The 22,377-nt window shown below is 41.7% G+C and overlaps 1 protein-coding gene across 1 annotated transcript in view; it reads left to right on the plus strand.

The window, feature by feature from the left end:
• The window catches only part of LOC149206371 (cysteine-rich receptor-like protein kinase 2), a 191,283-nt gene that overhangs the window by 139,205 nt on the left and 29,701 nt on the right, over nt 1-22,377 (plus strand). The gene's annotated exons all lie outside the window — the stretch shown is intronic.

Raw genomic sequence — 22,377 nt, forward strand, 5'->3', positions numbered from 1 at the left:
TGGCCTCCTCGATGCTTCTCTCTCGTAGTTTCTCATGATGATAGATCTTCCTTCAAGTGATCAAGCTTCTTCCGAAGGACTTGTTGGACTCCTAATCCTCAATGGGTTAATGTGGAAGCCGAATGGACAAAAGGAGTCCAAGAGACCTTGGGATGTGAAACCCGACGGTCACAACATGTACTATAAATGTAAATCATTTGTTAATAAAAATAGTACTCTCATGATTTATCCTTCATATTCCTTTGTTGTCCATGTGTGTTTAACATGGTATCAGAGCAGGCGTATTCTTACCCTGCATAATTAATTTGTGCCATTTGTTTTATGGCCTTTCTATGCAGTTTATTTCTGCCATGAACTTCATGAATATTTTCTCATGAATATTTCTTCAGCTAAATTTTAGCTGCAACCTGTTAATACCGCTGCTGGTGTCTCCTCACCATATAGAAGCACCTCCATACTCCTGACCCTTCTTGCACTGCTCCTCCATATAATTAGCTGCTCCTGACACTGCATGCGCTCCCTCTTGAGAATTTTCTGCCTGAAATCCGCTGCTGACTGACATCTCTGACCTCTGTCTGCCATATCGGTGCTCTCTGTACTTGCGCTCTCATTCTCTACCATTACCTGCACTCTCTGTCCATAAACGCTCCATTTAAAAGCGCTACTCCATACAAAGCCTGCTCCGTACAATACGCTGCCATTACCTGCCTATCAGTTGTCTGACCTTTTCTGTCAAGCCTGATATCCTCTGCTCCATTGAACGCTGGAGGAAAGAACGCTGTCACATTGAAGAACGTTGCTCCGGTGGAAAACAACACTGCTCTGTTGAAGTCTTTCCGCATGGCTATCTGATTCTTCTCATTCACACGATCTGGAATCTATAGATTCATATTCGAACAAGTAGCAGCCTTAAGATTTCTCCGTTGTGAAGCCACAAGATTTTGTTTTGTTCTCCGGCGTCGGGCAGTGCTTGCGAGCGGTAGTAGATTTTTCCGGAATCTCACCTGCGCAATGCTTTGTTGAAGAAAGGGATTTGGCCGAGGCAATCTTTTGTGTGGACACTGCCTGGTCAATGGACGCGCAAGCATTTCTTTCTAGTCCCCCTCCGCCTATTGAAGTGGGTGTGGATGATCACTGGGAGCTCCATTAACTAAGTCAGGTGCTGTTGTGCAGGACTCTTGGAGGTTGAAGTTACATCGAGGTTGACGATAGCTATATCTGAATCCATAGCTGGATTCCTTGCAACCGTCACATTGGCAACGAGATTGATATGTTGGAGGTCCCTCAAATCACCAAAGGATCTGGTATCCTCTCTAAATTATGACAGCCCCACATAACCATGTGTTGGAGGTGGTCTAAATGACCAACAAAATTCGGTATCCTCGCCAAATCATGGCAATATGATAGATTGATGTGTCAGAGTTGCGATAAGAATATGAAAGAACTCTGCAGCATTTTCATCAGAGATAGGCGTAGTAATGAGGTGCTGGTTTATAATTTAAGCCAATTTACATTGACCCTGTGTTGTTAACCAACAAGTTGGAAGCTGGAAGATATAAGAGCGCGGGGCCTTTTCCCGAGTGGCGACACTTGCATTGCCGTATGAGGAGGCAGTGGACGGAAAACTCCATTGGTTGTCTGCCATTGAAAAGCAGTAGCTCACCGACCGTAGTCAGAAAGCTGGTGAGAGTTAGTTGTGAACTCCACCAGGTTACTCAAAGCTTGAATTCTTCTTAATGTGATTGGTTCCAGAGGCCATTGAAGGGCTGCATAAAGTGCCAATGGTGCCAATTCCTCTTGAATTAGGGCTTGGATTCGTCGATACAACTGGGGAGACCAGTTCTCTAAAAGTACATCTCCATAGTTAAGACAAATCTTGCAAAGCAAAGGATTGTATGGTACTTTAACTTATCCGAAGAGGAAAATGTCACTAGCGGTGACAATGATGGTAGTTGTTTGAACCTGTACTCTAAAAGACGTTGGTCATTGCGTTTTTGACTTAGTTGGTAATGCAAAGAACATGTTTCCTCCTCCAGATTTGTAGTGGTAATTTCCATCAGCCCATTCCTCTGAATTCGATACATCTTAACATAGAAGAGCTAGTGATTTGGCAGCCCTCGGATTAAGAGATATTGGAGACTCCACACAGGATCGTTGAGAGCTTGAATTTGTGAGTTGGAATTTCTGATGGGCATCCAGGCGGAGAGTTTAACTCTGTGCTGTCATTAATTCTGCAAGCTGCTGAAGAAACTCAGAGTCAAAATTGTCTGACAGTGTTATTGAGGGCGAGAGGAATGCAACTTTTGGTTGGGTCAATTTGTTACTGTGTTTCAAGAGATGCACTCATTGAAAATTCTTTGACAGATAATATTTCCTCACTTCTTGAACATGTATCAATCAGAGTTTAATTTTCTGGGATGTATTTAGGTATTCCTTGCTATCAGCAGAGTTATCTGCTCGCTCATCAAAGTCGGATGCAATTGCAAGAGGTTGATGTGTTAAGGAAGGCCACAAGCTTGGCAATTGTAAGGTATTATTATTCGAAACATCATTGATACTCATTGCAACAACAGGTATGAATATTGAATAATATAATGAAAATCTGAGTATTAATATTTGAATAGACCATTGTGAGTGAGCGATAGTGGCAACGAGAATATTTCTACCTCTTAGTATGAATACTGCTGGAGGCTAGAAATCCTTCCAGCTCGGGGACCAGTGAATCAGGAAGCGAGGTGTTGAAAGGATCAATGAGCTTAGTGAAAGGAAATTGGGTAGAAAAGGAGCGAAAAATTTATATGGTGTATGGTTGATAGAATCTCATTTCTGTTGGGGTCTTGTCATTGCTAGAAAAGAAGAGCTTGTCTGTTGCAAACCTGTCAAGCTGAAAATTATGTTAAGGCAACAATATCGGACTTGATGTGTAGAAATTGAGGCACAAGACATTGTGAAGTGACAACATGAGCAGACATAGTGCAAATTAATTCTTGTTGAGAAGTTGGAAAATTAATTTCCTAAAACCATTATTGTTTCTAAAAGTACATTTTTGGTCATTTATTGATTTGATTGTTTGAATAATGGAGAAAAATCATGGATTATTAGAGTTATTAAGCATTCTAATCTTATCTACTAATGGAAGTACAGTTTAAGTCAACAGAAACACTCTCAAAGATATTCAAACATCTTTACAACTTTCACAAGAAACCATTGAATTTTTGCAGCTTGAATCTCAGCTACAACAAGAAGAATTAAAACAGAGGAGTCATCACTCTGAACCTGTTTTTGTTCAGAATAATGAAACAGACTCCCATAAACAGCGAGACAATAATGTTACAGTTGGTTCAAATTTAATACCCAATAAAGCTGCAGTTGTACATGCAAATGCAGAAACTCAGTCTGCACTTCCCAAGCCCATCATCAGACCTTGGGAACACCCTGCCCACAACAAGCACAGAACTGGTCTTCGATATGAAAAGGACTTGTCCTTTTATATTCCAGACTACTCAAAGCCCATTCAGTTTCAGAGTGCTGGATTCATTCATGACAGCACACATTCAGCTGTTATAGATTCTGCCCCTCTTCCACAGCAACAACAACAACACCAATAGATTGTGAAATGCCAACACTGTGACTGAGTTGGCCATTTGAAAGATCACTGTTTTGATCTTCATTCATGTAAGAACTGTCATAAAACCAGTCATTCTTCAAACAGATGCTTCAGAAACAAACGTCCTGCAAGGACAAAGATTCATCTTGGACGGATCACTTCTTGGCAATGGGCATCAACAACCAAGAAGATATTCCAATCACATGTCAGAACTTGTTCCAGAGTATTGAACAATCTTGCAGTTGAGTTTTCTCCATCATCTCACCTTGTATCTGACAGGGGGGGAAATGATGGTCATCTACAAGCTTCAAAGTCACATAAAGCGAGCCTGAGCCACAACCTGCCACACCAGTTTCAGAGTTGTAGCCAGAAACAAAGATGCCCGTGAACATGCCTTCAGTTGGAAATTTGGGACACTTCCTCTAGCAGAATACTTCAGCTTCTTGCCAATTTCGGAAGAATTCCAGGAACAAAATTGAGAACACTTCCTCTAGCAGAAGACTCCAGCTTCTTGCTAGTTTTGGAAGAGTTCCAGGAATTGCATTAAGCATTCCAGAGTTGTTGGTCATCCTTAAACCATCATAGGTTGAGACTTCCCTTTTCAGGTTGAAGCTCTCCCTTTTATGTGGGATGACACCTCCCTTTATTGGTTGAAGGTTTCCCTCTTCAAAACAATAGGAGCACTTCCTCTAGCAGAAGACTTCAGCTTCTTGCCAGTTTTGGAAGAGTTCCGAGAACTGCACTAAGCGTTCCAGTGTTGGTGGTCATCCTTAAACCACTGCCCTTTATACCAACATTTCAGAGAGCACATTCAGCCCAATGCTGCCATGCATTTTTGCACATTTTGTATTACAGCTCTCTTCTTGGACTCATACATAACCCTTCGGATTAAGGGGGGGAATGTTGGACACCTAATCCTCAATGGGTTAGTGTGGAAGCCGAATGGACAAAAGGAGTCCAAGAGACCTTGGGATGTGAAACCCAATGGTCACAACATGTACTATAAATGTAAATCATTTGTCGCTCTGATACCAATTGTTGGAAATAAGACTGAGAGGGGGGGTGAATCAATATTATCAAGTCAATTATTTTCTTTTTCAAACCCAGATCATATACGCTACTTCAGTTAGTAAAAACTGTGTATATACGCAACTACTAATATGTGTATCAGAATTAAATAGATAGTACCAGAAATAGTGAAATAGAGCAGAAGACAATCACACACAAGAACACAAGATATAAGGAGGAAACCCAATGTGGGTGAAAACCCCCTACTGCAATTCATCTCTATCTTCTTTTAATTAGAAACTTCTTTTTACAATGTTTCTGTACTGGTGCAGTCTTTACCAGTACGTAGGCTGCTACCTACAGAGGGCTACAACCCTCTCTTGTTCTCCATCTTTTCCTGGAAGGGAGCTACAACCCCCTTAGTTCTTGTACTAGCTGAAGTACTAGTACGTAGGTGCTGACCTACAAAAGGCTACAACCTTCTCTTTCTTCCAGGATCACATTTCATAAATTTTCAGACTGGATCCATGAGTATCAATCAAACATCAAGTACATGTGCATCAACCAATCTCCTTTCCACAATCACTACCAATAGCTTCTCAGAATGCAGTAACCAGAAAACAATACCAGAAACTAGACACCAATTCTGTACCCAGAATACTGTAGTAATAGACAAAAGCAGCTAAAACATATATCAAGAGAAAAGTCTGCAACTTCACCAAAGGAAACCTGCAGATATCTGCAACTATGCTGTGTGAAACCTGTGGATCACTGCACTGTCTTTGTTCCCAGGCTGCGCACCTCCGCACTTGTTCAGTCTGCTGAACAGTGTACCTCCGCAACTGAAATTTCTGCTTCTCTGCATACCTCTGCACCTGCACCGTCTGCTATACTGCGTACTTTCGTACCAGCGCCGACTGCTACACTGTGTACCTCGCACATGAACTGTCTGCTGCAATGCACACCTCCACACCTGAACTGTCAAGTGCACTGCGCACCTCTGCACCTGCTCCGTCTGCTGAACTGCGGACCTTCGCACCAGCGCCGACTGCTGAACTACGTACCTCCGCACCTATACCGTCTCGAGCCTGCGTACCTTTGGGTATAGACAAATTTATCAGTTTTCAATCATACCCCAGATTTACAGATCTGATCATACGCCAAGGAGATTTCAAACCAACAGAAAATTTTCCTTGTAATGCTGAGGTTTCTCCTTGATTCAAATTTATCAATAACTCACCAACCGATCACCAGTGTTTCAGATCTAGCCCTTTATCAGATATTCAATAATTCAGAAGATATCTTTGCTGAATGATCTCCTTCCTTTTTATAGTCTAGGCCTTACTCAAACCATGGATCAAAACCATAGAGATCCAATACTAGGGACCCAATACCAAGGATCAATATTTTAGATGCCAAAACCACGGACCAAAACCATAGGATCAAAAGTGTCAGGCTAAATACCAAGGACAAAACATAAGATTTTCCACGTGCACGTTTTCTCTGCATGAAAGTTTGTGCACTTTTAGGACCGCACCTTTTGTTTTGATAACCTGTGAACATGTCTGCACCTTTTAAACGGAGAACTTGCGGACCTTGTCGAAATCCGCATATGTATGAACAGGAACCTGTGGATATCTCATTTCCTTCATTATTTTGAGAGTATGAACTTGATGTGCTACTTGAATGAGTTGCCATCAAGGACAACACTTATGCCATAGCACCACACCTGCATCATAATGCCAACACCATCATGTTTCGAGATGCTGGATGAGAAAGAAAGCACACAGGAAGTAGATGAAGCAAAGAATACCTTCAAAAAAAATGCATAACATTTGCACTTTTTTCCAAAAGAGGGGACATGTTGTCTCTCATTTTTGGACTTTACATCCAACTCGTCGTCCCACACACATGTAGCAAGAGGACAAAAAGATTGGAAATGGTGGAACCATGGATTCCATTATTGATGTGGAAAGGGAAGTTTCACATGAGGAAAAGTTGCAGCAACAAAAATTGCCATGGAAGTGGCTTGGTGAGAAGTGGATGGACTTCTTGACACAGTAAGACGTACTCCTTTTGTACATATACAAACTTTGGATGTATGCATGTTTTTTTATGTTGTTGCAAAATTTCGCCATGGAGGTAAAAGATGAGTATGGTACTCACTATTATTGCAGCAATGTCTTTCATTTCAGCTCTTTGTCACCCACATGTTGTTTTTTGGGTTGATGTACTTGTTGGTCTTTGAAAAGAAGAGTTGAAGTTGCACCTATACATAGAGGTTGTAGGTGTATTTGTCGAACTGTATATAGTTCATTGTACATGATACATGCATATGTGTTTGTAAATGTATCTTGTTGTTGGTCGACTAGTGTCACTTGTGAGCACACTTTTTACATTGTCGATTGTGTCACACAATGCTTATCGACTTGTGTCGATTGTGTCACACCTTGATTATCGACTTGTGTTGATTGTGTTGCATATGTTTTGTCAACTTGTGTCGGTTGTGTACACACTTGCTACATTTATGGTTGAGTCCATTGTTCAACACATTTCAGGTCAACTTGTCGTTGATGATTGTCTTGTTGCACAAGGTACCTTTGGTGTCATTTGGTGCAGGGAACGAAATTGGTGCAAAGCAGTGCACAATTCCATGAGCTGGAAAAGCATGCAAGCAAAGAGGCCTCAAATTTCAGCATGGGTCTATACTTGGTTCATTATGGTTTGCTTATTTTTATTGTTCGTGAATAGACCATTATACTTCTTTTTGAGAATTTTTTGCAACACATATACCAAGATTTTGGGATGAGCATTTGCATTACTTTCAGCATGCTACAGCCGGTACAAGCATTCTTCTACAGCTACTTCATTTTTGGAAGTCAATGTGGGTATTTGCCTAAGTCACATTCAGATTTATTTTTGGGAGAAAGAGGATGCCATTGATGGGCATAGTGACATTGGAAAACCTGCATGTTCAGTGGAAGATTTCAGCTCATACATCAGCAAGTTTCATTGCTGGTTTCTGCAATTTTCAGTTTTACTAGCGAGAAAACTTGGTCGGGATTCGACAAGTACTTGGCTCATTCAGAAAAATTTGCCATGATGACAATTGGCAAGGCAGGAGATTTTGGTTATCTTTCTGCTCATTTGGCTGAACAAAAGAGGATGTTTTTGTTCTCTCATTTGCTATACAATTCAGTTCAGAGTTTTCAGTAAGATTTTGGGGTCCAAAAGCCTCTCATTTGGGAGGTGTGATCAAGAGCTCAAGACCAAGTGTCGAAAAATGCTCAAAAATGAAAGTGCTCAGAACTAGTTCAAACCTGAACGACCGGATAGATCTTGTCCTCCTAATTCCGGCGCTGTGAATGGTTCCAGAAATGGACTCCATATGCAGAAGTTATTCCAATTTTAAAATCACCCAATATCCTCCATTTTTTGAATTAAAAAAAAAAAAATTAAAATAAAATATTCCACAGAATATTCCACAAAATATTTTTTAGAATATTCCTGAAAATATTATATTTCTGGCAGCCAACAGAATGCTGCCACGTGGCTTGGGTCGGAGTCCGCCACGTGGCTTGGGTGACGTCAGCATATGGGTTCGTATGGCATATAAAAGTTTTTGGCAGATCTGTGGGTTGAACCCATGACCTACCATCCACAATCACAATGTTTTACTGTTAGACCACATGGGTGGAACTTGAAATGAAATGGAAAAACTATTATGTTAAAGTAGCTAACCACCCAATCAACGGTCAGGCGCATGATCCAAGGCAAACTAACCGCCCACCCGCCCGGTCACATGCATTAATTCCACCAGCGGTTAAGGGCTATCTGACAGTTTAGTTGGTGGAAAACTTGGTGGGGTGCCATTTTTGTCAGACCCACCATCTTTGGCATACTTAACTGCAGTTAAATAATGTTAGCTGGAGTGGTTTTAGGGGCAAACTGGCAGTGGTATTGAATATGCCATAACTTTGGCTAGGAAAAGCCTTTTGAGATGATTTGTTTTTTGATTTTGGGTCTCTTGGACATTATGAATCCATTGGCATAGGTTTCACAGCCAACAGAGGTCGTTTGTAGGTGTTTTTGCTTCAAGGAAGTTCCAGGAGCCACTAGGGCCTGTTCAGTGTTGGAGCTGCATTGGGATGTGTGCAGCCATTGAATGTGAAACAAAGGTCATTCCTAACTGAATTCAGTGTTTTGAGTCCATTTCTACAGCTCTTTTTTCCTTTTGAGGAATTCTTCACCTCAAATTTCTTCAAGGAAGCTTTCAGGGCCACTAGGGCCATTTGGAGAAAGTACTGTTTAAGGTACAATTTCACAGTTTAGTGCTTGGGGAAGAGCATTCTTAGTTGTTTCCTATCTTCTGATTCTGTTTTTACAATCAAATTTTCCTTTAGAGGCACTTATTTACTTGTATTATCCTTTTCAGCTTTCTTAATACAAGAGGACAAGCCCATTTTGGGAGGCTTGGTCCAGCAGATGTAGCACAGGAGGGGTGAACTAATTCATCATTTTTGTGTCATTATTTGCTGATTCAAGATATCATGTTAAAAAATCTGATATAATGCGTTAAACAACAAATTTAAATAACTTTCCTTCACACATAAACATCTAAACAACTTCCCAAACTTATTTGTTTTATTCCGCAAGACATCAAGCTTCAAGCATGAATATTTTAATGACATCTGAGTGTTTACTTCTATTATTTCTTTAGACAGAGCCTTTAGAGAGCCAGGTAGCCTCTGGAACTCATCCTCTCTTTAGAGGTGACATATCCGGTAAATGCCCCTACAGTCTATCTCTGTATTAGAAATAAGAAGTTCTCACATTTTCAGAGTTAACCTTGGAGTTGTTTGCACATTTAAAATTATTGGAAATGGATACCTTGCACCCTTTATTCAAGTACATTCCATTTTCAAATCGATATCTGATGCTAGAGACTGAACTTTGGAAACCTTTTCTTTTCCAAAAGTTAATGGGGGGGAGTTTATATTTAGCGTTATATGGAACCGTGAACCTTGAAACCTTGTAAATATGAAATCTTGTCTTTCTCTTCATTCCTTTGGAGTTAGGCAAAGTTCCATATACGATTGGGATGCTATCAGAGAGGTCTATCAAACCAAACTCTTTACATTATTATTTGATCGACATAATCTCAACATATACTCAATAAACTACTCAAGTCATCATTAGGCATACTCAGGCTTCGTTACATCCTTTGACATCAATGACATCAATTGTCATCAATGACAACATATTTTCCAACAATTAAAGCCATCATTAGAGCCTCCTATTTTTTCCCACTGTAGAAATTAAATGGGATACCCTAAGGAAGGTCACACTAGACTAGGGACACGTTACAACCTACAACATAAAGTGAGGAAACAAGTACACAACTAGTACTAGTATATAATCCAATTTCAACCTATGATCCATACTAGAATTCCTTAAACGCTAAAAGAAATCTCTTGAATAAAAATGGTTAAAGTTCTTCACAATATGTTACCCACATTAATTTAATAACTACGTTATATCAATGAGAATAATTATGATTATTAGGATCGATTAATGGAGCTTGGCACCAACATGCACAACTAGGGTTCTGCGTTCCTGCCCTTCTCCACCAAAGCGTTCTCGTTCTACAGATGCTGGCGCTTCTACTGACGACACCATGCTGCCGCTCTCCGGAGGGCAGGGCACGACCCCCTCTCCCCCTCACAATCCAAATAATGACAAGTCAACCAGCGCAAAGGAAAATGCCAACACCAGTTCTGAACCACTGGAAGAGCATGAAAATGAGCAAGTTACAAATGATGAAGGCGACTTCGATACCAGCCCATCTACAGCTAAAGACAACGGCTCTAACCAAAACAAATCCACGGCAAGACCCAGAGCTTCCTCTGCTACATGCATCCCCAAAATGACAGAAAGAATCAAAATAGATATCCCCAGTCAGAGCATCAACAACAAGATTCAATACATGCGGGATCATGCCCTCATAGGCAAGTTTCTAGGCTTCTGGCCTACTCAAAAAGCCTTGCAAGGCTGGATTGCTTCCAAGTGGAAGCGAAAAGGTCAAGTTACCCTGCACCTTGGACCTAAAGGCTTCTTTATAGCTACTTTCAATTGTCTGGAGGATAAAACGCGCATCTTCGAAGGTGGACCGTACTTCTTTAACTCTGCTGGCCTGTACCTGTGTGATTGGGTTGAGAGGTTCAATCCAGACAAGGAAGACTTTAACTGGGCTCCAGTATGGATCCGAATGTACTCTCTTCCATTGGAATACTGGAAAGAGGATACCCTGAAGAACATCGGCAATAGCTTAGGGGGCTTCATCAAAGTGGCAGAGGAAACAAAAAGCCGAAGATACACCTCATACGCCAGGATCTGTGTCCACATGCATCTAGCCAAAGCTCTGACTGACTTGGTAAGCTTATTTCACGATGATTATGAATGGGTTCAAACTATAGATTATGAGAATATTCCCTTCCGCTGTAGGAAATGCCATGAACATGGCCATCTCTTTAGGGATTTCCCTCTGAATCTGCAGTCCAAAAATACTGTCATGGAAGCAAGTAAAGATGCTGAGGGTTTTACAAAAGTCCTAAATAGAAGAAGGCATGCTAAGAAACCCCCTATGGATCCTGAAAATCTCAAGAAACCTTTAACCCGAAATAGTTTTGAAATCCTGACTGCCTCGGATAACATGGAGGACAACCCCTCAATCCCCCTTGCAGATCCATCTCCCTCCTCGCCCCCTCATTCGCCCAAGTCTTCAAAACCCCTCTGGGACTCCAAAGCCATCATCACCCCAGCCTCCACATCTAATTCTATTAAAGACAAATTTACAGATCCACAATCCTCCAATATGGAGTTAGACGTAGCCTTGACACTAAGCATGCAACAACATTCAAAGGAGGAAGAACAGAACACCCCGATCCATATGGAGGAGGAACCAGAAAGTGTGGATCTGGTAGGTCTGGACATACTTAAGCTGGAAGCAGCATGCAGACAAAAGGAATACAACAATATACATACTCGTGAGATAGAAAGGCTAGAAGAAGTGTTAACCAGAGCAAAGCAGAACAAATATCTAGGCATTCAAGCAGGCAGTCATTGGGATGGGAAAAAAATCTTGAAAGAGACAAAGAAGCGCAGACGCAAGACAGATCTGCAGAGGACTATCATCCTTGGAGAAATGTTGGTGGATTCTGGTAGATTCCCCAAGCTGACCAAGTTCTACAAAGCTCTTCCCCATAGTTCCCCATGAAGTTAGTCTCATGGAATGTGCGAGGGCTCAATAGCCCTGCAAAACACAGGATGATCAAAAAAATGATTCAGCAAGATAGGCCTTCTATAATCTACCTTCAAGAAACAAAATGCAATAGCACAGTTCTGGAAAAAATACTAAATAAAGCCTGGCCAGGATGCAGGTCAGTCTCTGTAGACGCCTCTGGAGCTTCTGGAGGGCTCGCAATTATATGGAATCCTCAAGAACTCTACCTTCATGACTTTCATGCCTCCCATTTCTTCATACAATCCACCTTCCACCTTATTGGAACAAATAGCCATGGTCATCTATCCAATGTGTATTTTCCACAAGAACTACAGAAAAAACTGGATCTGCTTGAAACTATTTCTGAACTCAATGCTAACAGATGCTTTCCCTTCTGGATATGTGGGGGTGATTTTAATATCATTACCTCTCTGGAGGAAAAGTCTGGCGGACGCTCGAGACTGGATGAAGATAGTAACAACCTCAAAGACTTCATTCACCGGAATCAATTGATGGACCTTCAGACATCCAACAAAATTTTTACATGGACCAATAAAATACGGGATTCAGAGCAAATTGCTTCCAGATTGGACTGATTTCTCATGATGGACAATGCTATTCACATGGGAGGAGACTTCCACGCCTCCATACTGCCTCAGGCAGGCTCCGATCACTGGCCCATCTTATTACAATGGTCGCGACCGGGTGTCAGGAGCAATAGACCATTTCGCTTTGAAGCATTTTGGTTTTCACATCCTAATTTTAAAGATGTGGTACTCGATGCCTGGAAATCTTTCAATCCCCCAGAAGGAGCCAAAACGTACCAGTTTCAGTAGAAGCTAAAATTTCTCAAACAAGCAATCAAATCCTGGAATCGCACCTAGTTTGGAAACATCTTCGATCATCAAAAGTTGTTAGAGGAGCAAATGAATACTCTGCAACAGCGCATAATCTATGAGGGCAGATTCGAAGACTATGCGCTATAGGAGAAGTCACTCCTAGCCAAGATTGAAACTCGACGGAAGCAAGAAGAAACGCTGTGGCGCCAAAAATCCAGGGTCAGATGGCTCAAGGATGGAGAGAAAAACACCAAATTCTTCCATAGAACCACAGTTCAAAGGAGAATGCACAATCACATCGCCTTCATCAACAATAAGCAAGGAGAACGACTGGAAGCGCATGAAGAAATGGAACAAGAATTCAAAGAGTACTTTCAGGACATCCTGAAAGAGCCCCCAGGTAGCAGAACTCCGGCAATACAATCTATTATGCAACATATACCAAAGATCATCATGGAGGACCACAACAAAACGTTGCTCCTGCCAATATCAATGCAGGAGGTGGAGGATGCGCTAGCCCAATTAAAAGACGGCAAAGCGCCAGGACCTGATGGCTTTACAGCCAATTTTTTCCACACCTTTTGGGAGCACATTAAAACAGAGGTATGGGAACTTGTAGAAGAGGCAAGATCGATGCACTGGATCCTCCCCTCTCTCAATTCCACCTTCATAGCACTTGTGCCTAAGGTGGAATACTCCAGCACTCCAGATAAATACAGGCCTATTGCCCTCTGCAACGTAATCTACAAACTCATCTCAAAAATTCTGGAAAACAGGCTAAAACCTCTCCTCCCTCTCCTCATCTCTCCAGAGCAGATAGAGTATGTTGAAGGGCACTAGATTCTGGATGGCATCATACTTTCACACGAAGCAATTCATTCACTCAAGGTTCTAAAAAAGCCAGGTATGATTCTCAAGCTTGATCTTTCCAAAGCTTTCGATAAACTCAGTTGGTTCTACATCAATCAAATGCTTTTAGCTTTTGGCTTCAGTGCTACCTGGATGCGTTGGCTCATGAATCGGATTTCCTCCCCCAGTTATTCCATCCTTCTGAATGGTTCCCCCTCCTCGCCTTTCCGTCCCTCTCACGGCATTCGCCAAGGTGACCCTCTCTCTCTGTTCCTCTGTGTGCTTATGGCTGAAGGTCTCAGTCGTCTCCTTCACTTTACTATCTCCTCTCACTCTCTAAAGGGAATTTCTCTCCATGGACTTTCTCCCCTCTCTCACCAATAGTTTGTTGATGACACAATGCTCTTTTGCCATCCTTCTATTCATGAGGCCTCTGTCCTCCTTGACCTTCTTAATCTTTTCTTCAAAGCCTCTAGCACCTCCATCAATGCTGCCAAATCCCATCTCTTCTTCTTTAATACTCCCAGTCTTTCTCAAAAGAATATAGCCAGGATCTTGGGATACCCCATAGCTACGCTTCCCTCAAAATAGTTTCGTGCTCCCCTGATAATCTCTGCCATAAAGCATGCATCCTAGAGAACTCTCCTTGACAAGCTAGATTCCAAGCTCTCCTCCTGGACCTTCCGCTCTCTCAATATCGCCAACAGGCTCATTCTCATAAAATCCGTTCTTCAAGCCATGCCCTTGTATTCATTCTCCATATTGGCAGCTCCCAAATGGGTTCTGAAGAGAATCCGTAATCTCCAAAGGAATTTTTTATGGGGCTCCTCAGGTCTCAACAGAAAATGGGCGCTTGTCAAATGGATTGATGTCTGCTTACCGAAATCATCTGGTGGTATTGGTCAGAGGGATACCCTTCACAGAAACAACACTATGGGCACTAGAATCTGGTGGAAATGGGTCTCCAATCCGCACTCTCCTTGGGCTTGCTTATGGCACACCAAGTATGCCCCAAGAAGGCCCCCAGAGGAGCTCATCCGCATAAACATCACCATCCCGGGCTCTTTAATTTGGAACGCTGCCAGAAAACACAGTGTCTTCATTCAAGCGCACAGTTTTTGGGAAATACACTCTGGTACCACAGCAAGATTTTGGGAAGACTCCTGGCAACAGCTCCCCAAACTTTCTGCTCTTTTCCACAAACCCAAATGGCAAGATACCATGCAACACAGTGATCAAACCCAGGTTTATCAATTCTGGCAGCAGCACTCCCTTCAAGGCTATCAACAATGGAGATCAGCAGACACATGGCAAGTCAACTGGCAAGAGGAAACCTTTGAAGAGATTGATCAGGAGCTCAACCTGAGAAAAATCAAGCTCTCGGATCAAAGAGACAAAATCTGATGGGGATATACACCAAAAGGGACATTCACAACCAGGGAGGCATACAAAATTCTCTATCATCCATAGCAGCTAGTAAAAGATCACCTTTGGGATAGGATCTGGCAACCAAGTATTTGGCCAAAAGTCTCCACGTTTCTATGGCTTTTAAGCAAACAACGAATCCTCACCTCGAATAATCTTCAAAAACGAGGTTTCATTGGGCCTTCTAGATGCCCCAATTGCAACAACCACCCATAAACCATCGTGCACCTTTTGGATACTTGTCCGCTAGCTGCAGATCAATGGGAGAGAATTGCTCTGTGCAACAGAAGATCAGGAAGACAAGTAGGAAATATTACAAATACTATCAGGAATTGGCCTCTGAAACCCTTCCAAAGTCCAGTTCTCAACTCCCTATGGATCCTCATTCCAGGTTTTGTCTATTGGATCTTATGGAAGGAGAGGAACAATAGGATCTTTAAAAATCTCCATTCGCCCCTGGACTCCCTCTGGCTTCTCCTTAAACAGCATATTCAAGAAACGCTGGCTCTGAAACAATGGCAAAACTCGGATCTGCCATCCACGCCTCAGGAATGCCTAGTACTGGATAATTGGAATCTGAATCTCACCTTCTCTGCTCAAGCCTCCCTAAATCCCTCCATTCATTCTGAATCCCCCCATCATTGGTCTCCTCCTATCTTTCAGACCATAAAATTAAACTTCGATGGTGCTGCCAAGGGAAATCCGGGGCCGGCGGGATATGGAGGTATTTTCAGAAATGCTGAGGGCACGACTCTCCACATTTATCATGGCTCGATAGGAAGAGATACCAACAATGCTGCTGAGCTGGAGGGCTTATGGAAGGGCATCTGCACAGCTGTAACTGAAAATCTCTTTCCTCTAGTGATAGAAGGGGACTCACAAATCCTCATTGAAGTGATTTCTCGGATCCAATCAGGCACATCAACTGGAAAGATCGCCTCCAGTTGGAGGCTCCTAAGCAGACTAGAGAAAATTGAAGATTTGCTATGGTCTCCTTGCAGTGTTACTTTCCAACATGTTTGGCGATTTGCAAAAAAAGTCGTGGATAGACTGTCTAACCAAGGATCTGATCAACGACTCCCTTTCTTCTCTCGTCCTCTAAGCAGATCTAACGATGAGAAACTCAAACACGAATGCACTCTTCTGGTGCAACAAGATCTATCCCTCCCAGATGCGGGTGATCGGGACATCTAACAGGACGATGGCTGGAGGAGTAGTTGGCGTGTGGAGTACTTTGAGCACCATCTAGCTTCATCTGCTGTTGGCATTCAATATTCTAGAGAGCTTATTCAAAGCAGAGTTAATGAGGCATGACGTTTTACATAAGCTCCCTTGCTCAAATCACATGGCGCAGATCCATTTCAACCTCGTTCCATTCTCTCGCATTTTAACTCTCCTCGCAGGTGCTCTGCTCTGTTTGCTGGAGGTTTCAGGCTTTTATGGTATTCAGGCTAATGCAGCATCTACATTTATGGTTTTCTTGGTTCGCTTCTGCCCCTACAACATTATCCTCAGTTGTATGCCTTCCTTCTCTCTTAATTCTTAGTCCATCTTGTTAAATCACCCTCTTTCAATCTCCCCTGTTCACCTCAGCATTGTTGTTTCTGCGCTTACTCTCGGGGCATCATGACAATTTTGCGTTAGCGAATGGGATGCCGCAGGGGTGGAGTTCGTGGCCGTCCTGTGCGCCACGCCCTGTTCTCTTCAACTGATATATTCACTGGCTCTTCCTCTAAGAGTCATCCTTCTCCCAGATGTGAGCGAGGTCGAGGCAGGGGAAAACGGGTGGAAACTTCAAGCTCCCATCACACTCATGAGCACTCAGCCCGCTTTCAATTTCCCTGCATGTTAAGCAATCATTCTTTCATAGCCATAGTTACAATTCGGTTAGGTGAGGGCTCAGTAGGCATGGTTTCGGCTTCTCCACACGCTCCACCAAAGTTGGGGGATGAAGACTTTCCAAGCTCAGAAAGGGATGAAGACTTTCCATGCCAGCAGTGTGAAATCACAAAGAATTCGGCATTCCAGGCTCAGCCTACTGCGGCGCGTTCAAATCCTCCAGACGATGGGAGTCCACCAAAAGAAAAGGGCCTTCCCTCTGATGAGGATAACCTCTCAAGTTTCGGTTGTCCAATAGTGGAAGAATCGCCCTCCAATGCTCATGATGCCTAAATAGGTTGTCATCCTTTTTGAAATTATCGTGTCTGTTCAAAGGAAATGCTCTATAGTTTTCTGTCTTAGTTCAGTTGGTCTCTGTCTATGTCAACAGTCTGAGTCAATAGCATTACCCTTGTTAAGCAGTTTTGGGATTCCAAACAGTCTTCATTTTGTCAAAGCGGTTCTGGTTTAAAGGCTCTAGTCTTAGTTCTAGATCTAGGCGGTCTAATGCTTGCTTCAGTGGATTATTTTCCAAATTTGTCATGCGAGAAAGCCATTTTGTAGGCTAGACCTTTTGAGGCTGTCGCCTCGTTGTAATTTTTTGTATCAATAATAGAAGTAGACTTATTTAGAAAAAAAAAATGAGAATAATTACTAGAGAATGGGTGAGAGGCAATTGCATTTGGCTATTTGTGGATCATAGAAGAGGCTACTCACTAGCAAGCTGCATCATAAGATTAAAAACTTCTTGTAGGTTTAACCATGTGTATCGATGGGTAATAGGAACCATTGATTTCTTATCTCCAATATTAACCAAGGGTGTAGAATAGTGAGCCATCGGAATATATATCCACCATTAAACCTTTTTGCTATGAAGTAAAAACCTCCTACATACAAAAATACTCACTGCAAATCACATCAACTTCTCAATAGTGTTTAATAATATAGAGAACATCCATAAATAATTCCCAATAACTTTAATGAACCATAAATGAGAGTTAATAATACAAATTAGTCAATGTATAGAAGATAACAATACAACTAAAGACATGATTTACCTTAAAAACCCAAAAGGGAAACCCAATTTTGAATGGAGGCTCAATATTTCTTTCTCGGCAGTCTTCGGTAGCAATGCAATTGATTTTCTTTATGCATCTTCCTCTCCTTCACCCAAAATACACAATGAGAATGAGATTGAAGGAGGAAATATGGAGAGATGGTGATATGGGGAGGTCCAATAGCCATGAAAATTTGTTTCCTCTTCATCATACTTCTTTCCTATTTTTTTTCCTCATTCTAATCCTCTATTCTCCTCTGCACATTCTCACTTTTTTCTTATTCAACTTTACATATGAATTGGTTTACAATGTTTTGAAAACTTTATTACATTGAATTAACTTTTGCTCTTCAATCTTATACCCATTCATAAATTCATAACCAATTTTAACCAAATCATTTACTCTATTTTAGAGGAAATTTGAGAAAGTGATAAGATAAATAAATGAAAGAAGAGATGAATGCACCATATGAATTAGGGTCTAGAGTTGACTATTTTAATCTATGAAAGTAGTTTAATTAGGGTAATTTGGTCATATATCAACAACAATTATGTAAAAACAATAAATTAGTGAATGTAATTAAATAAGTTAGGGTTAATTCATTACAATTCCTTTAATGATCTAATTCACTTAAGTGATGAAGATGAAAGAAAAGAGGGAATAAATAACTCACCTAGATGAGCCCTATTGTAGGTGTTGAACCTTCTTGGAATAAAGATGAGAGTCGTGATAGGCCTCTAGGGGAATGTTTAACCCACTAGATGAATTTCTACACATAGCTCAATATCCATGCAAAAAAAAAAATTCACATCCTTATTGAAATGAAAAATATAATTCTAGGTATACCATATAAATAGTGTAAAAATGAATCATACTTTGGCGATGGGGATGCCGATGGTGACCAGGCGAGCAGCGGGCTAGGGTTTGCAGGTGGAGTAGCAGGGAATGCGAGAAGGAGCGAGTGAAGGGGGTAAGAGCAGGGGAAGTTGGAGCGGAGCGGAGGGAAGATCAAGGAACCACGAGCAGGAGCGGAAACTTCTCAGGCAGTGGGAGCTGAGCGAAATAATGGAAAACCGGCAAGGGAGGGGAGAGATCCCCTCCTATAAGAACATAGTGGCAGGAGAGGCAAGCGGCAGCGGTACCCAGAATGAAGCCAGAGAAAATAATAAAGAAGCACCAGTGATGGGCAAACTGTGGCAAATGAAGACCGGAGGGAAGTGCTTACCTAGGGCACAGAAGAAACCCAGATATGTCATTCCCAATAACAAGCTGGAGGAGTACAACAGTTATATGAAAGATCATGCACTGATCTGCAAGTTCGTAGGATATTGGCCCACAGAAAAAGATCTATACAGGTGGATTTACCAGAGATGGAGACCAAAGGGGCATGTAGAGCTAAAACTGGGAGCAAAAGGGTTTTTTACAGCAATATTTGCGAATCTGGGGGATAAAGAAAGGGTTTTTGAGGAAGGACCATACTTCATGAACAACGCAGGACTGTTCATGAAATACTGGGAAGAAAGATACAATCCTGACAATGAAAAGATGCTGGAAGCCCCGATCTGGGTCAGACTGTTTGGTTTACCAGTGGAATTTTGGGACCCTGAGATTATGGAAGGGATAGGTAACACGATCGGGGCCTTTGTCAAGGTAGCAGAAGCCACGAAGAAAGGTAAGTATACGTCGTATGCAAGGATGTGTGTCTACATGAATATAGCTGAACCTCTGCCAGAATTCATAGAACTGGAATACCATGATGAAGTCTGGCAACAACCATTAGATTACGAGCATATTCCCTTCAGATGCAGGAGATGCCATGAGTATGGTCATCTATACAGACAATGCCCTCTAAATAAGGAAGAAGAAAACACTAGGAAAAGAGAAGAGCAACAAAGGGAAGCTGAGAGAACCGAGGAGAATGATAAGGGCTTCCAACAGGTTAACAGGAAAAAGAAAGCAGGTAAAGAAGGAATAAGGATGCAGACACAAACGGAGTCACTGAATATGGAAAGTAAGAACAAATTCAAAATACTCCAAGACAACAGTGAAGAGGGAGAGGAGAAAATGGCGGAGGGAGAGGAGCCAGAAAACGAGCCCATGGAAATAATCAAAGAGACCAGAGAAAAAGATACAGGAACAAGAGAAATGCAGGAAAGGCAAGCAACTGAAAAAATAGAAATAGCAATGGATCAATCTCAAATGGAAACGGAAAATCAGAAAGAAAACGAGGCAGAGGAAGAAAGAATTATGAGACAACTAATTCAGGAATGGAAGAACTTGGACGAAAGATTCATACCAGACAGCCAAAAACAACTATATAAGGAGACCTTTCAAAAATATAAAGAAAGGAATGGGGAGAATATGGAAAAACAGGATACCATATCAGGAGAACAGGAAAAAGATCAGATTGGAATAGGTGGGACTGGCAAGAGTAGCAGGAAAAGAGGGAGGAAAACAATGAATGAAACGATACAAACAGTTGGCGAAATATTGATAAACTCAGGTAAAGTGATACCTCTTTCCGAGGTATTCTTCCACTCCTCCAAAAAAGTTTAAAATGATTATTATCAGCTGGAATATTAGGGGCTTGAATAGTAAGGGTAAACAGAGATACATGAAAGAGAAACTGAAAAAAGACAAACCAAGCATCATGATTCTACAAGAGACAAAGATCACCATGCAGCAGATGGAAGGAATAATAAAAAATAATAAACTCCAATACGAAGTCATGGGACAGGATGCAATCGGTTCAGCAGGAGGCATTGCAATATTGTGGAACCCAAATGAGATAATTTTCGAGAATTGGACCAGTATGACCAGAATCCTTACAGGCATGGGAAGAATAGCGGGGACAAAGGAAAGGGTTATCATTTCAGGGGTGTATGGTCCTCATACTCCGGGAGATAGAGAAAACTTCATTAAAAATTTGCAAGCAACTAGGAGACTTTACCCGGAGACAGCTTGGATTGTAGGAGGGGACTTCAATGTAATCCGGTCCCTAAAAGAGAAAAAGGGAGGTATAAGGAAAACAGACCAATATATGGAAATGTTCAATGATATGATAGATGGCCTGAGGCTGGTTGATTTGCCAACTATCAACGGAGTCTACACATGGAACAATAGGAGAGGGGGGGAAAATCAGATAGCATCTAGACTAGATCGGTTTTTAGTATCAGAAACAATTATGAACAGAGATGTATTCGTAGAAGCAAAGATCATGCCTTCTCTCGGCTCGGATCACTGGCCGATTAGATTGGAAGTGGACATTAAGGCTAATCTTGGCAAAAGGCCTTTCAGATTTGAAGCCTTCTGGCTTAGACATCCGGATTTCTTAGGAAAAATGGAAGAATGGTGGTCGCAAAGCACAGTACAGGGTAAAGGAAAAATGCATACCTTCCAACTCAAGCTTAAGGAACTAAAAGGAAGGATAAAGAAATGGAACAAGGAAGAATTTGGAAATATTATGGAGGAAAAGCGGAAGTTAGAAGAAGAAATGGAAGCTTTGCAACAAAGGATAATAAACGAAGGAAGAACAGAGGAAAGCAGCAGAGAAGAAGGGATAATTTTAGGAAAACTTGAGGAGAGGAGAAAGCAGGAAGAAGTCCTATGGAGACAGAAATCTAGGGTGAAATGGCTCAGGGAGGGGGAGAGGAACACTAGATTTTTCCATCAAGCAATGGTACAACACAGGCAAAGGAACAGAATATTCTCTATCAAAAACGAGAGAGGAGAAAGGATTGTTGATCAAGAGGGGATTGAGAAAGTGCTGATGGAATACCACAAAGGAATACTGACAGAACCTCAAATAGACAGGTCTGAAGCTATAAAGGAAGTCTGCAGTGCAATCCCTAAAATTGTAACAGAGGACCAGAATAGAGCCCTAATGAGAGCTGCTAGTATTGAAGAGGTGGAGGAAGTAGTGATGAGCATGAAAAAAGGAACAACGCCAGGACCGGATGGTTTTACGGTCGACTTCTACCAAGCGGGCTGGCACTTCATGGGAAAGGAAATCCTGGAACTGATAGAAGAATCTCGTATAAATCAAAAGGTATGGCCAGCTCTCAACTCTACTTTTTTCACTTTGATTCCTAAAAGTGATAATTCAGAGGAAGCTAAGGGATTTAGACCCATTGCCCTTTGTAATGTTATCTATAAAATAATTGCTTCCCTGATGGCCAAAAGACTGAAACCCCTGCTAGATAGCCTGATATCCCCTGAACAAACCGGGTTCGTAGAAGGTCGACAAATCCTAGATGGTCTAGTGGTTACTCAAGAAGTAATCCACTCTTTGAAGGAAAAGAAACAAAAAGGAATGATGGTTAAATTAGACTTGTCAAAAGCTTATGATAGGATCAATTGGCAATATTTGGAAGAAATTTTGGGCAGCTTTGGTTTTGGGAGCAGGTGGATAAAGTGGGTTCTCAGTCTTAT

This window comes from Pinus tabuliformis, chromosome 1_2, assembly GCF_031772625.1.
Source record: "Pinus tabuliformis cultivar Carrire ecotype Pingquan chromosome 1_2, CPIR1, whole genome shotgun sequence".
Classification (NCBI taxonomy): Eukaryota; Viridiplantae; Streptophyta; class Pinopsida; order Pinales; family Pinaceae; genus Pinus; species Pinus tabuliformis.